Below are 13,933 nucleotides of genomic sequence, written 5' to 3'. Positions count from 1 at the left end.
GCCGCCCGTCCAGTGCCCCCAAGGGGACCCCGTGCTGACTGCCTTCTCCCCCCACTGCCCTCCTGCGAACGTGGCCTCAGCCCCTGCCCAGGAAGCCTGGGCTCCTTCCACGGATCTCCTCCCACAACCTCCCTCTTTGCTCCGGTATGTGGAAACCCGTCCACCTCCTGACAAGCCGGGGGGAGGGCTGTGTCCACCTCCTGCCCAAGGCCGGCTTGCCTCCTGGACTGTCTTTCCGCCTCTCCCAGTGGACGCACCGTGTACTATTACTTCATCGTGGGTCTGCTCTGTCCCCTCCCTGGAAGGCTTTGTCCTCTTAAGCACCGTCTTGGTGGCTCTAACAGAAAAAACCACGGCACTGATGTCCAGGTCCGGCACGTTGCGGACGAGCGGGGTCCACACCTCCTCTCTGTGCGAACTTGTGGCTCTGACTGTGCGATGTATCCTCACAAGGAGCAGGCATTTGGGGGGAAATGAAAGCTCCTCATTTCCGTGATTCCTGGGCTCCAGAGAGAGTGCCCTGAAATCTCCCATTTTCCGCTCTGCCTTGGAGCTCCTGGCAGGCGGCCCGTCACACTGGATCGGCCAGTCTCTTCCACCCATCCTGTGGCCCCTGACCCTGTTCTCCCTCTCAGCCCTTTGGGTTAGGACGGGGCAGGCCCTGCTCTCAGGGCGAGGCCATGCAGCGCCCCGGCATCCACCCTCCTGCGATGGGGGCTCCACGTCACAGAGCTGCTGGGCAGGCATGCGGCACTCCCCCTGCCACCTCTGGGGCTGCTGCCTGGCCGTGACCATCACCTCCACTTCCTTTATCCTTCCTCTTGTGACTTAAGGTCTTTTCTGTGAGCAGGAAAGTCCTTGCAGATGACATAGGAATATGCAAGACAGAGAAAAATGTTCTTTTGTAGTTCATGTTTCAGTGGAAAGGAGGTGCCCTGTTCCTTCCTCTCTCACTGATTTTCACACCTTTGTTCCTCATCTGCTCTCCTGCTCCCAAATTTCTTCTTGATTGTTTTGCTTACAGACTTGAGGTTAAAGTAAGAAGAATCAGTCAGGGAGAATAGTTTGTCAGGTATTAGTCAATACATCCGATTTGGTGAAAGCAGGCTTGCTTGTGATATGGGAACGCAGAGCCACTTTGGGTTTTTTTTGAATTATAAACATACACTCTGCTCTTCCTATGACTTGAGCACAGGGCGCCTGCGACTCAGCGTGGCGCTGAGGCTGGGTCCTCTTCCAGCTGTGTGTCCACATGTCTGTCTGCTCAGGGCCCTGTGCTGAGCCCTGACCCTGCAGAACCCACCCTTCCCCTGCATTTGCAGTGTTGCGGTGTTTCCTCGGGCTCTCTGAGAATCGTGCTTTTTTATATCTCAAAAGATACTCCAGTGAAACTAGAAAACTACGTACAGAAATACTGAAAGCTCTTCACACATCATGTGACAGTGATGTTAGGGTCCTTCCCAGACCCAGCTGTGTAGAATCATCTGGTCCAAGGGTGACTGCGGGGCGGGGCTGGGCGTGCACCCCTACACGTGTCCGACCACAGGGGGCTCCCGGGGGTCTGCCACACCCACAGCAGTGTGCAGACTGGGGTCCCCGAGCACGGCCCGGGCGCCGAGCCCCAGAGGCCCTGGTCCGCTTGCCTCGTCCGAATAGGATGGCTTCATCCCTGCTGCAGTGCTGATGTACCACCCGTGTTGTCGCCTTCCCGTCTGCAAGGTGAGCTTTTTCGGGTCGAGGACCTGGAATCCTCCTCCTGGCTCAGCCCCGACTCGCGTGCCGCAGGGTCACCTCTTCGCAAGGAGGATACGCTTGCTGGATTAAATCTGTTAAATCACGGTCTCAGGACTTCCAGCTTCAGGTCCAACATGTAAAATCACGGGCTGGTATCTCTCACTGTCCTGAGTCCAGGACACTTTCATCTTAGGTCATAAAGGGATTTAAACTCAGACCACAAATCACTGGTTTTTCGTAGTCGAGAGATAGAAAAGCCATTCCACAGCTTTGTAGCTAAAACCCAAGAATATAACCCCCCCCTTTTTTTTCTAATTTTCGGTCAATTTCACTTCTCCTGCAGCTTCTGTGCCTTGCCCATGGCTTTGAGTTTTACTTCTCCAAGTCTTCCTTAAGCAAAAATAGAAATTTCATAGAGCTGTACTTTTACCAGGCCTTTTCCTTATATTTCCAAATTGATTTCCATAATAGTACTATAAGGTGAGTGGGGCAGGTGTTGCTATTTTTCTGTCTTTTTCTCGTGTCCCTAAGAGAGGATTCAGTTGAGTTGTGAAGTTCGTACTGCTGGAAGCGGAAGAATTCGATTCAAACTTGGGATGCTTCAGCTCCATGACTTTAAGCCTTTCCTCTGAGCCAGTGGTTCTCAGCCCTGGCTGCTCAGTAGGATGGCCTGGGGAGCTTTTAAAAAATACTGATGCCTGGGCTTCACCTCACACCAATTAAATCCCACTCTCTGCAGGTGGATGTTGCTGTGTTTTAAAAGCTCCTAGATAATTCTAATATGCGTGCAAGGCTGAAGACTGCACTGCTTCCCTACCTCTCTGTCAGAGGAGGAGCAGGGAGAAAGACAGTCATTTGTGCGGATGGGCCACATGGACAGCTAATAGAATTCTGACGGGTTAGCCTTTGGTTCCTTAGCCTCCCAATTGGTATGGACATATTGTAAGCAATTAGGCTTGAATGATTCCCTTTCTTCATTGCTATCTTCATGCCCACGTCAGTGTTGTATTTCGTTAAAAAGTAAGTTCTTGAATCACACAGGCTGAATTAATAGGACGAATTCTTGCCTGACCTCAGGTGTAATAAAGTACGTGACACTCTTTGAGCAGGAAAATGCTTAAAGATCATCTCGTCCAACGGCTTCCAAACTTTCATTATTGAAGAATTTAAAAAAAAAACGAAAGCAGATGAAGTAGAAGTCAGGGCTCTAGACCCCCAGCTCGACTCTGCCCTCACTGGCCTCCGGGGCACATATGAATATTACTCATAGGCTGGATGTGACCTGGGGGCACTAGCGGGGAGAGGACACAGTTAGAAGACAAGTTGTTGAAAGTTCTTGTTTTACTGCTGAGAAACATGAGAGCAAGAAAGGGATTCCAGGGACTTCCCTGGTGGTCCAGTGGTTAAGACTTTGCCTTCCAATGCAGGCGGTGCGGGTTTGATCCCTGGTCAGGGAGCTAAGATCCCACATGCCTCTCGCCAAAAAACCCAAATGTAAAACAGAAGCAATATTGTAACAAATTCAATAAAGACTTTAAAAATGGTCCACATCAAAAAAAAAATCTTTTTTTTTTTTTAAAAAAGAAAGGGATTCTGGAGTGAGCAGAGGAGCCAGGACTTACAGCTAGAAATCCTGGCTTCCTCTCCGCTGCCTTTTTGCCTGTGTACTGTAATTTGTGATTGTGCGGCTGACATCATGACACTCATGAGTCATGATGTTGTGATGTGTGATGTTGTGATGGTGGGTTGCCAAGCTGGTGTCAGAACATAAATACCCTGACTCCCACCAGGGTCCTAAGCCTGAAACAGGAAGGTCTTCCCCAGGGAGCAAATTTCCTTTCACCACACACTCTGCCTTCTCCTTTCCCCCACCTCCTGGGATCCACCTCCCAGGACCCTGACAGTGCTGGGCTTAGAGTGAGGCTGTGTTTGTGCGGTGACACAGGTGAGCTTGGGGTTTGGGGATTACTGGCTCTGTAGGCAATTAATTGGATCTACATCTAAATCTCATTGTTTTGTCTCCTCAGATGATACTAAGAAAGTCACATCATTTCTCAAATATCAAATGCTTTAAAATACCAGTCATGTGCTCACCCCGTTTAGAGAGGATTTTCAGGTCTGTTCCAGGTAGCCTGCTTTTATTCCATTGGCAGTACCAGTGAGTTAGATTTCCATGGCAGAGCATCAAGCAAAGAAACCAGAGATCTTCTCATTCCAGTCTTACAAAAAGATGTCTGTTGAAGTGAACACAGTGGTTAGCTGGTTGTTAGGATTATTTTATTATTGTTGCTATAGGTTGTTGCTATATGTTCACATATTTGAAGATATTTTGTATTTAGTTCTCACAGCCCAATTTTGCTATAAGGCATATGTGGAAATTAGCTCACTAAATGAAACTAGTCTGGCCTGAAAAAATAATAATAAGCAAATAGTGCATTTTTAAAAATTTAGAGTATGAGCCACTATACTCCTATCATACTTGAAGTGTGATGGGAAATACTATAAGCCTGAAAACAATGTGAATAAATAAACAGAAGTATATAAAGAAACAAACTTTTAGGCTACTATGAAGAAAAGCTCCAACCTATCTGCCAGTATGAGATAGAACACGTCCTCATTAACCAGTGATGGCACCTGTTGAGGTTTCCTCAGTTGAGGGACAAACAGTCCGCTTTACAATGTCCAGTCCCATTCTGTCTCCAGGGGAGGATTCTGTCTGCCAGACAAGCGGCCAGACAAGTGTTCCCATCACCATGGGTGCCCTCGGAGGACAAGGAGCCTCCACCCACCTCTCTCATCAAGAGCCACAGAAGCCTGCAGAAAAGCAAGAGAATGAGCCCATAGCTTATATCACAATGTAGAAAGTTCTTAAAAGTGTGATTATCTTAGAGAAAATACCTTTTGTTATTAACTAACTTTGAGTTGAGTGCTATGAATTTAAGAAGAATACACACCTAACATTCCTGAGACTGACCTGAATGTGTTATGTCGACCTCAAACAAGAATGCCTTCACTCTGAGCATTTGTATTTGGCTCTATTCTGATAAAAATCCAAAAGGCAGCTCATCGTGAAATGAATCTGAGACTTCAGATCAGCCCTGTCCAGTAGGAATATAATCTGAGCCACAAAATTACATATGTAATATCACGTTTTCCTGCAAATATTAAATGCAATAAAAATAAACAGATGGAATTAATTTTGATACTATATTTATCTAACCCATAATATCATATCAATAGGTAGTCACCATACATTTATTAATGAGATATTTTACGGTCTCTTTTTGTACCATCGTGAAATCTGGTGTGTATTTACATTTATGGTTCATCTCAGCTTAAAGGGACCACGTTTAGCGCCCAGGAGCCCACACGGCTAGTGTCTGCCATATTGGACAGCAAAGCCGTAGGTGACCTGGGTAACGAGAAACCCTTTATTACATTCTCCCCAGGATTTTTGTTCTGTCTAGGTAATGATGATTTTATTTTTTTAAAAAGTGACCTCTAATTGCACTGAGGACTTAGTGTGGTGTTATGAGCATATGCTGAGGACTTAGATTGCTGGGATTCAAACAGGTCTACTATTCACAAATTAGTGATGTTGGGCCAATCAGTTAGCATCTCTGTGCCTCATTTTTTTTTGTCTTCTGTGCAAGCGGTGTTAGGATGCACCTACCTTGCAGTGAGGATTAAGTGAAACAATGCGTGCTCATTACCTAGCACATAGCAGGTCTCTATTTTTAGGTTATTATGAATATAACTTCTCTTTCTCCAGAAATGAATGATAGCACATCAGAAAATGAGTCAAATAGATATATCTAATGATAAATCCTTTAAAAATAATATCTGTCTGGGGAAGGCTGCAGAGAGGGACAAGTAAATACTCTAGCATGAGCTGTGTGTCCAGCAGAGAGTTCTTGAAGGCATGCCTCAAGTCCCTATATCACTCTACTTACTATCCAGTGTGTTATGTTCCAAGGGTGAAATTGTAGAGTTGGCCAGTTTATTAAAGTTTTAGTTGTGTTGCTATTATTATTTCCATAGAAAGCTTATTGCTTCTCTTCTGTTTAAAAGTGATGCTATCGATGCAGAAATAACTATGATGTTATGTGTTTAAAGACTATGAAATAATTATTAACTAGAATATTTATATAAATTTAAAGACCAAGTTCCCTAACTTACTGATGACTACAGCTTAGCTGCAGATGTGAGAAGGAATCTTAAAAATTATCAAATCCACTATCCTCATTTTACAAATGAGAAGGTCACCTTGTGCTTTTGAAATTCTGTCATTTTTCAACCCACAGTAATTAGATTATTTATATTTTTTACATAAACTTAAAAAAAAAGATTGGGACTGTCCCATGCTAGTTAATGGTTCTTTAAATCACTTAGTTTTGAGCATTTGGATAAATGTTAAGTCGGGTATTCTGCATTAGAGCCAGGATGCTGGATACATGGGGTTTAACAAAAAGTGTAAAACATAGGGGCTGAATAACTTAGATTCTAGTCAATTTTTTCCAACATTTTAAAATCCAACGTTCTGTTTTGATAAACCTAAAATCATGTAAACTTCTTTAGACTTACTGAATTTTTGAAAAGAAAAATAACTGATTAAAACCAAATCAAAGCAAGGGCAACTTTAGATGAAATAAGTGTGCACGTGTGTGCACTTCAGCTTGCTGTGTTGGTGTCACCTTTTCCAAGATGGCCTTGCCCAAGTGCAGGGAACCATTTAGGGCTACTTAAAATCAATAGAGAATTTACTTCTGACTCACAATAGGCGAGCATACTCTAATCCAAGTAGAAACTAGATTTACTGTCATTTTCAGTTACAAAGTAAGATCCCAAGGCCTGAAATTCTCATAAGTATCTTCTAATGGGTTCTTTGTTTTATTTTTCCCATTTATAAGAAATCATCAGAAACTTGATATCTGCATTACTTCCTTTAAAAGTATACATGTATTTCATTTGATTCTGAATGATCTAAAATGGTCTCTGCATTTTAATAACAATGATATTGTCTTAGAAGAGTCATCTATTCTATCTGCAGAAGAGAATGTTTCTGCTTGTGAGCCAAAGCATATTCACAATTGCTAAAAGCTTTCTCTTAAAAGAATGAAGAACTCAAGATAGATGTATCAGAGGGTATGAGACTGTAGGGCAGCCTGGAGATGTAGAAAGAAGTCCAGTGTCAGAGTCGGTCTGGAGTCCTAGCTGTGTGTCTCAGTGAGTTTCTTTAGCATCTTGAGCAGACGTAAGAAGAGAACAATATTTCCTACCTTTGAGGAGCAAATGAGATAGTGGGCCCCAGCATTGAATATAGCATCTGGATTCTTGTTTGTCAGTTATTTTATTGAAGTACAGTTGATTTACAACGTTGTGTTAATCTCTGCTGTACAGCAGAGTGATTCAGTTATACACATATATACATTCTGTTTCTGTTATGGTTTATCACAGGATATTGAATATAGTTCTCTGTGCTGTACAGTAGGACCTTGTTGTTTATCCATGCTACAGATAATAGTTTGCATCTGCTAATGCCAGACTCCCAATCCATCCCTCCCCCAACCCCCTCCCCCTTGGCAACCACAAATCTGTCCTCTATGTCTGTGAGTCTGTTTCTGTTTTGTAGATAAGTTTATTTGTATCATTGTTTTAGATTCCAGTGATATCATAAGATATTTGTCTTTCTCTGTCTGAGCTTCTTCACTTAATATAATAATCTCTAGGTCCATCCATGTTGCTGCAAATGGCATTATTTTGTTCTTTTTTATGGCTGAGTAATATTCATATATATATATATATATATATATATATATATATATATACACACACACATACATATATATACCACATCTACTTTATCCACTCATCTGTCGATGGACATTTAGGTTGATTCCATGTCCTGGCTATTGTAAATAGTGCTGCAGTGAACACTGGGGTGCGTGTGTCTTTTCAAAGTAGAGCTTTGTCCGGACACCTGCCCAGGAGTGGGGTTGCTGGATCAGCATCTGGCTTCTGAGTTGGACATTCCGTAGTGGGAGCTGTTTTCTGTGCTGTTCTTTATATGAAGATTCTTAGTCTTCTCGCCACCCTCACATAAAATAGGAAGTGTGATCTGGGCAGGCGTGTGAGGACCCAGAGAAGGAGGGCATTCCAGGTGGAGTTAAAAGATTCATGCAGAGTTGAATGCGTAGAATTTCATGTTTCATGTTTCCTCCCACAGAACTGCTAAAATTGGAATGAATAAGGTTGGTGGTTAGAAAAAATTGAATTCATGTTCCACAGGAATTCTTTCCCTTTTCTTCAATCACCCCATTTTCCAGGTAAACCTAGAAAATAGGAAATACCAGGAACTTCCTATCTTCCTCATCTCATCTTTCTTTACTTTTATTATTTTTAAAGGTTTAAATTATTTCCATGTAGAATGAGTCCTGATATGGCCTTGGGTGAGCGATCTGATTGTGAGATCTTCACCTGATCCTGCGTGCGCTGCCGTATTTAAATCTCGGGCGCCTGCCCTGCAGCCCAGAACCTTCTGCTGGTGACTGATTCCCACCTGACAGGCGGGCAGTGTCCTGGCATCTGAGTTCATCTCTGACTCATCTGTCTTTGTTGGTGGTCTTAGTGGGGAGGCCAGAGACCTCAGGACTGACTCAAGTTTCACACACCTGACCTTGTTCCTTAATTTTTACTAAAGAACAGACTTCTATTTCAAAAGCGCCACCCCTTTGAGGACATACTGTAGGGCTGCGTAGTTCCAGGACTACTTGAGCGCAAATGCGTGTGTGCACAGCTTCCGTTGATTCAAGGGGAACAGCTTATGCATAGGGAAGCCATCCAGTCTCGGTGTCACTAACCACGTCTCCTGTCCTCTCTCATGTACAGAGAAGCTCACGCGGAGGCCGAGGCCGAGGTGCATGCAGCTGCCGCCCGGACATTTGTCTGACCCACGTTGACATCTGCAGTGTCACAGACTGTGGTAGGTTAACACAACTGGGGTTGTACTTTTGTTAGGACTGTAAAGAGTGTTACCCCAAAACAACTAGAACTTGGAATGCAGTGATGCCTGGTGTCAAATTAGGCAACTGAGAAAGTATTTCTTGTTGTTTTTGGTATTTAGATGTTTCAGTTTTACTTTTCTCTTTAGTTGATTAAATATGCACATGTTTAACTGGTACATCAACTATGACTTTTTCTGATATCTTTACACTGATGAGGGCATTGTGTGCAATCCAAACATTTCAGAAACAAATCAAACCAAATGGACCTTAACCAAAAAGCATATTTATATATCTACATAGTGTTTTTAATTTCTTCATTTTCCATCCCTGTTATTCACATGGTGTCTTATAGATTACAGGCTACTTCTACTCAGATTCTTAAAGGGTCTTCACAACCACTCTACAAACTAATTGGTGGGGAGTGCTGTGTGAGCTTACGCCCATCACCCATCGTCCTGGTACCCGCTTTGTCTTTCAGATGAGCGTGACACAGACTCAGAATTAGAGGGGCAAAGGTGGCTTTTTGTGAAATGTTATTCTTTTGTAAAATTCCTCTTTACTAGTGATTTATACATGGAGAGGCAAATTGTTAATGAGAATGGTTAGCATGTGTTCTGTGCTTGCTTTGTGTTGGGCCACGGTGTAAACTTCCAACGTATTTTTTTGAATCCTTGCTGTACCCTTGAAAAGGAAATATCATCACCCCCTTGTACCATGAGGACCCCGGGCTGAGGGAGGTGGACCACCGGCCCAGGTCACACTGATTTCAGAGAATCCACCAGCGTTGCAGCCCAGTTTCGTTTTCCCGGGCTGGCACGTCCTAGGAGGTCATTTGTATCCCTTTCGAAATCTCTCTTGAGACGTAATTTCATTCATTTTCAGCTCTATTAATGGGGAGCTTTACCTTGACCAGAGCATGTGGGTGACCTCTGCCCTGTCCTGTGAGCTTGAAGCACACACGGGACTTTTCCGGGCCTCTACTTTCTCTTCTGACCACGAGTGGGTGAGTTGGGCCATGCGACTCTCACAAATTAGACAGATTCAGTCCCCATCAGGGCTGTGAGAAACGAACCAATACTCTCTATATACCAAACAGTTTTTAGTTGTTCAAAAATTATACATTTTTCAAAACATTTTCTCTTTACTCTCCCTCACTTTTCTGTGGTACCGTCATCGGGATCCTATCTTCTGAGTATTGTCACTCCCACTAATACCGAACTGCTGGAGAAAGAAGCTTTTCAACTTGAGTTTTCTTTACCTAATTAGTATATGCCCATTGTAGAAAAATTAGAATATTAGAATGCATATATATATATAAAATTAAAAAGTTAAAACACTGAAACTACCAGAATTCAGAGATAACTACAATTAATATTTTGGTTTAAAACATTTGCAATTGTTATCTTTGCACATGATTTTAAATTAAGATGGATCATACTGTACATTTTGTTCTTTACTCCTTTTTTACTTGATGTGTCACAAGTAGCTTTCTATATCAATAAATATATTTTCATAACATCATTTTTTCTTGATCAATAGTATTCCACTTCACACCTATGCTGAAATATATGTCTGTTGTAATATTATCAGTTGGCTTTTTAAAATTTTGCTTTGCAAAAAGAGTTTTAATGGCCAACATTTTACCTAAAATTTTACACCATTAATTATTTCTTTAGCATAAATTCATGTACAATAGCTAGCTCAAAGGATATGTACATTTTTAAGCTTTTGAGAAGCACAGTGCTTTCAAAATGCTCCTCCTTTCCACGTCTTGCTGTATGACCGTGTATCCTCTGTGATTCTAAATATAGCTAACCATCCGTGTTTGAATGCCATTCCCTAGACAACTTTTATGAACTTGACTTTAAGAAAAAGTAATCTCACATTATGAGATTTAAAAGGCAAAAATTTTATTTCTCTATATATTCCGAATTCCCAAGAACTCAGCTCCAGATCCTACACTTTCATTCTCCTGTTCTTTGATTGATGCGTCATATGAAGTACCCACTGTGTGTAAGATGTAAGGGAGACACCGCTGATTCATAGATGGATGGGCAGGGCTCTGCTTGAGGATCTCACCCGTTAGTAACAGAATCCACACTCACAGTGAGTGCAGATGCATGGCATGAAGAGCACAATAACAAATTTGCTTTAAAATATAATCTCATTATTAGCCATTCCAATATAGTAACTGGGATTATTCTTAATGCCTCACCCTGAGTATTTCTAGGTCCACAACCATTAGAGAGAAGTTGTACCATGTTCATTGTACTGTTCTGCAGAGTGCACTGAACAAACTCTTTTCCCCTCCCCACCAGTCCCTGGAAAGGAGCTTTTTTACTGCCTACTTGACTGTTTCTAGGATAGACTACTACCTAGCAAGGTGGCCCATGCCACTGTTGGGCTGTGTTAATGGTTGGAATATTATTCATAATATTCTTGAGGTGAAATTACCGTTTTATATTATGTACCTATTGTTCCCAATTTTAGCTTCTGGAGAGATATAGAGTAAGTTCAATTCAATTCAAGGGATATATTTTAAGAATCTGCTATGGTCAGGAACTGTTACAGCTGCAAAGGACCAATTTCTATTTCATACGATAATATTTCAAATATCTGATGATTTATATTTTCCTAAATATACAAGTTAAACAACTAACCCTATTCAAGGTAATTGCAGTGTTACTATACTATAAATTTCTATAAAGCAATAAAATTTGGCCTCATTCCTTGACCACACTCATGGGCTAGTTGGAGAGCTTCCCCCAACTGACCATGAGGAGAGCGACACAGCCCGACCTTCATACAGATTACCGAAGAGTTTGTTAAAAAGAAAAAAAGTCATTTGCCCTGAACTACTAGTAACTGCGACATGAGAACCCTTGCTGTGGTGTGTACACTTGGTACAAAAGATAAGACTGAAGTGAAATGGGGAAAACAGAGGGCTTCTGTCCTACACCTGCCACCTCCAGCAGGCCCAGCTTCCTTGGGTCACGGCCACTTTACCCACAAGATGAAGGACATCGTAATCCCCTTGGGAACTCGGACTCCAAAACCACAGGGCAGCTTCCCACGCCTGGGAAGTTCCGATGCGTCTCAGGCTGTGGGCCTGTTTTCTGGAAGAGTCCCCTCACGCCGGCTGCGCGCCTGTGGCACCATCGTGGACACGTGTGACCGTGTCCTGCAGGGCTGACAACTCTTGAGGTAGGAAGTATTACCGTCCACGTTTCAAAGAGGAGAACGCAGAAGGGGAGGTGATGTAAGGTGTCCAGGATCAGACGGACGGGGCGGGGCCTGGGCTGAAGGTGCACCACACGGCGGGCTCGGGAGAGACGTCGCTGCTCCAAACTCTGACCCCCAAAGAGCTCCTCGACCACCTGGTTGTGTTAGAGATAAATACCTCCATGCAAGGCGGCTTCGATATGCATAAGTGCAGAAACCACAAAACCGATCTGCAAACATCTGAGTTGTACAGTTCAGATGTGTAAATGATCTTTAACCAGTGCTTTTATGGTTGTTTCACTAAAATGACCCAATTTGATACCATATAATATCATTATTACATGCTTAAGGTACTCTTTATATGAAGAGAACCTTCTTGGAAAATTCATACTTTGTATTTTAGTCCATGAATGTGTTTAGTTGTTCATGAATATTTTATTACTTTTTAAGTTTTCTGACTAATTATAGTATTTTTTCACTTTTCCCCTTTTCTGATACTTCTTTTTACTACTTCTTATATCTTATCTCTTTCAAATTCCATAGAATTTTACCACATCAAAGCCTTTGTTTCATTCACCTCTTATCCCATCTTTGACTTTATGCTGTGAGCTTGTCACTGCCTCTTTAATAAGTAAATCAAATAAGTACAGCCATGTTACAACAGCTTCTGAATAGAAGTAAGTCAAGGGAAAGACGTGTCCAGTGTCTGCCTATTTGATAATATAAATTAGAAACTTTCATAAACTAGATAAGCAAAAGAGAGAGACGTGATGAAGGCTTTCTCTTAGCTTGAAACTAACCAGCCAACAAACTTGGAGGATAATTGAACCCATGGGAAAACCAGCCCAGCCACGGAGCAAGTACTGGTGGAAGATGGAAGGACACTCTTGTTTCCTTCCTCCTCCTTTTCCTCCTCCCCCTCCTTTCTTCTCCCCCCTCTTTCCTCCCTCACTTTCTTCCTTCCTTTTTTTCTTTCCTTCTTCTCTCCTTCCTCCTCTCTCCACCTCTCTCTTTATCTCTCTCTTTCTGCTTCTTTTATGTTGAGTGGCTCAATCACGACGATAGTATATGATTTTTGCTATGTACCAGGCATTATTTTCCTCCACACTTGAGACTATATTCCCACTCAGGAGTAGCCCTGAAACTCAGGAAAAGTCAATACCTTTAGCCCTTGTAACACCCCAAACCATAGAACAAAGGGAGTTTTGTCACCTGTGCCCAGACCAAGAACCCATGGAGAGTCCTGCAGTGTCACAATGGTCAAGATACGAAGAAGCATTAAATGACTAGAGAGGCCTGCAAAGGATGATTCACTGAGGAGACGCCTTCTTTAATCCTCACAACCATGTCTGAGTGGCTGTCACAGAGGACTGATGATCCCGAGCCACGTGCCCGGCTGACACCCAGTCACAGTGACTCGGGGTGAAAGGGGAGGGGACGAAGAGGGGCCTGGAGGCTGCGCCCTGGGGAGTGGCCAGCACAGCCCCGAGCCTCCCCAAGCTGGGCGAGGAGGAGTCAGGATGGACGAGAGCGGGCCAAGGGGACGGTGATGAGAAGTTAGAATGAGGACAGGAGACATGTCCTTTGGCCTTGGCAAGACCTTGGATAGGGGGCATCCTTCCTTCTCCGTGACCTGGCTCTCAGACTCCAGGTGACACTTTATCCCTTAAATTTTTTCCACCTTATGTGTGTCCCTTTACATGGAGCACAGGTATTAAGATACAGCCAGAAAGAAAACATATTTCATCTGACTGAAGGTTGAGACCTCACACATTAGAATTTAAAACATCAACTATTTAAAATATCAACTATTCAATATTAAGGAATTATTGCCAGTTTTTTCAAGTATAAGAATACTATCAAGGCTGTGTTTAAAAATAAAATTCTTATATTTTAGAGATGCATACTGAAACATTGCTAGATAAAAGTATATGATTTCTGGAATTTCCTTCAAAATAATGTAGAAATGGTTA

This window comes from Eubalaena glacialis, chromosome 14 (assembly GCF_028564815.1).
Source record: "Eubalaena glacialis isolate mEubGla1 chromosome 14, mEubGla1.1.hap2.+ XY, whole genome shotgun sequence".
Lineage (NCBI taxonomy): Eukaryota > Metazoa > Chordata > Mammalia > Artiodactyla > Balaenidae > Eubalaena > Eubalaena glacialis.
Note: the sequence above shows the minus strand (reverse complement) of the source record.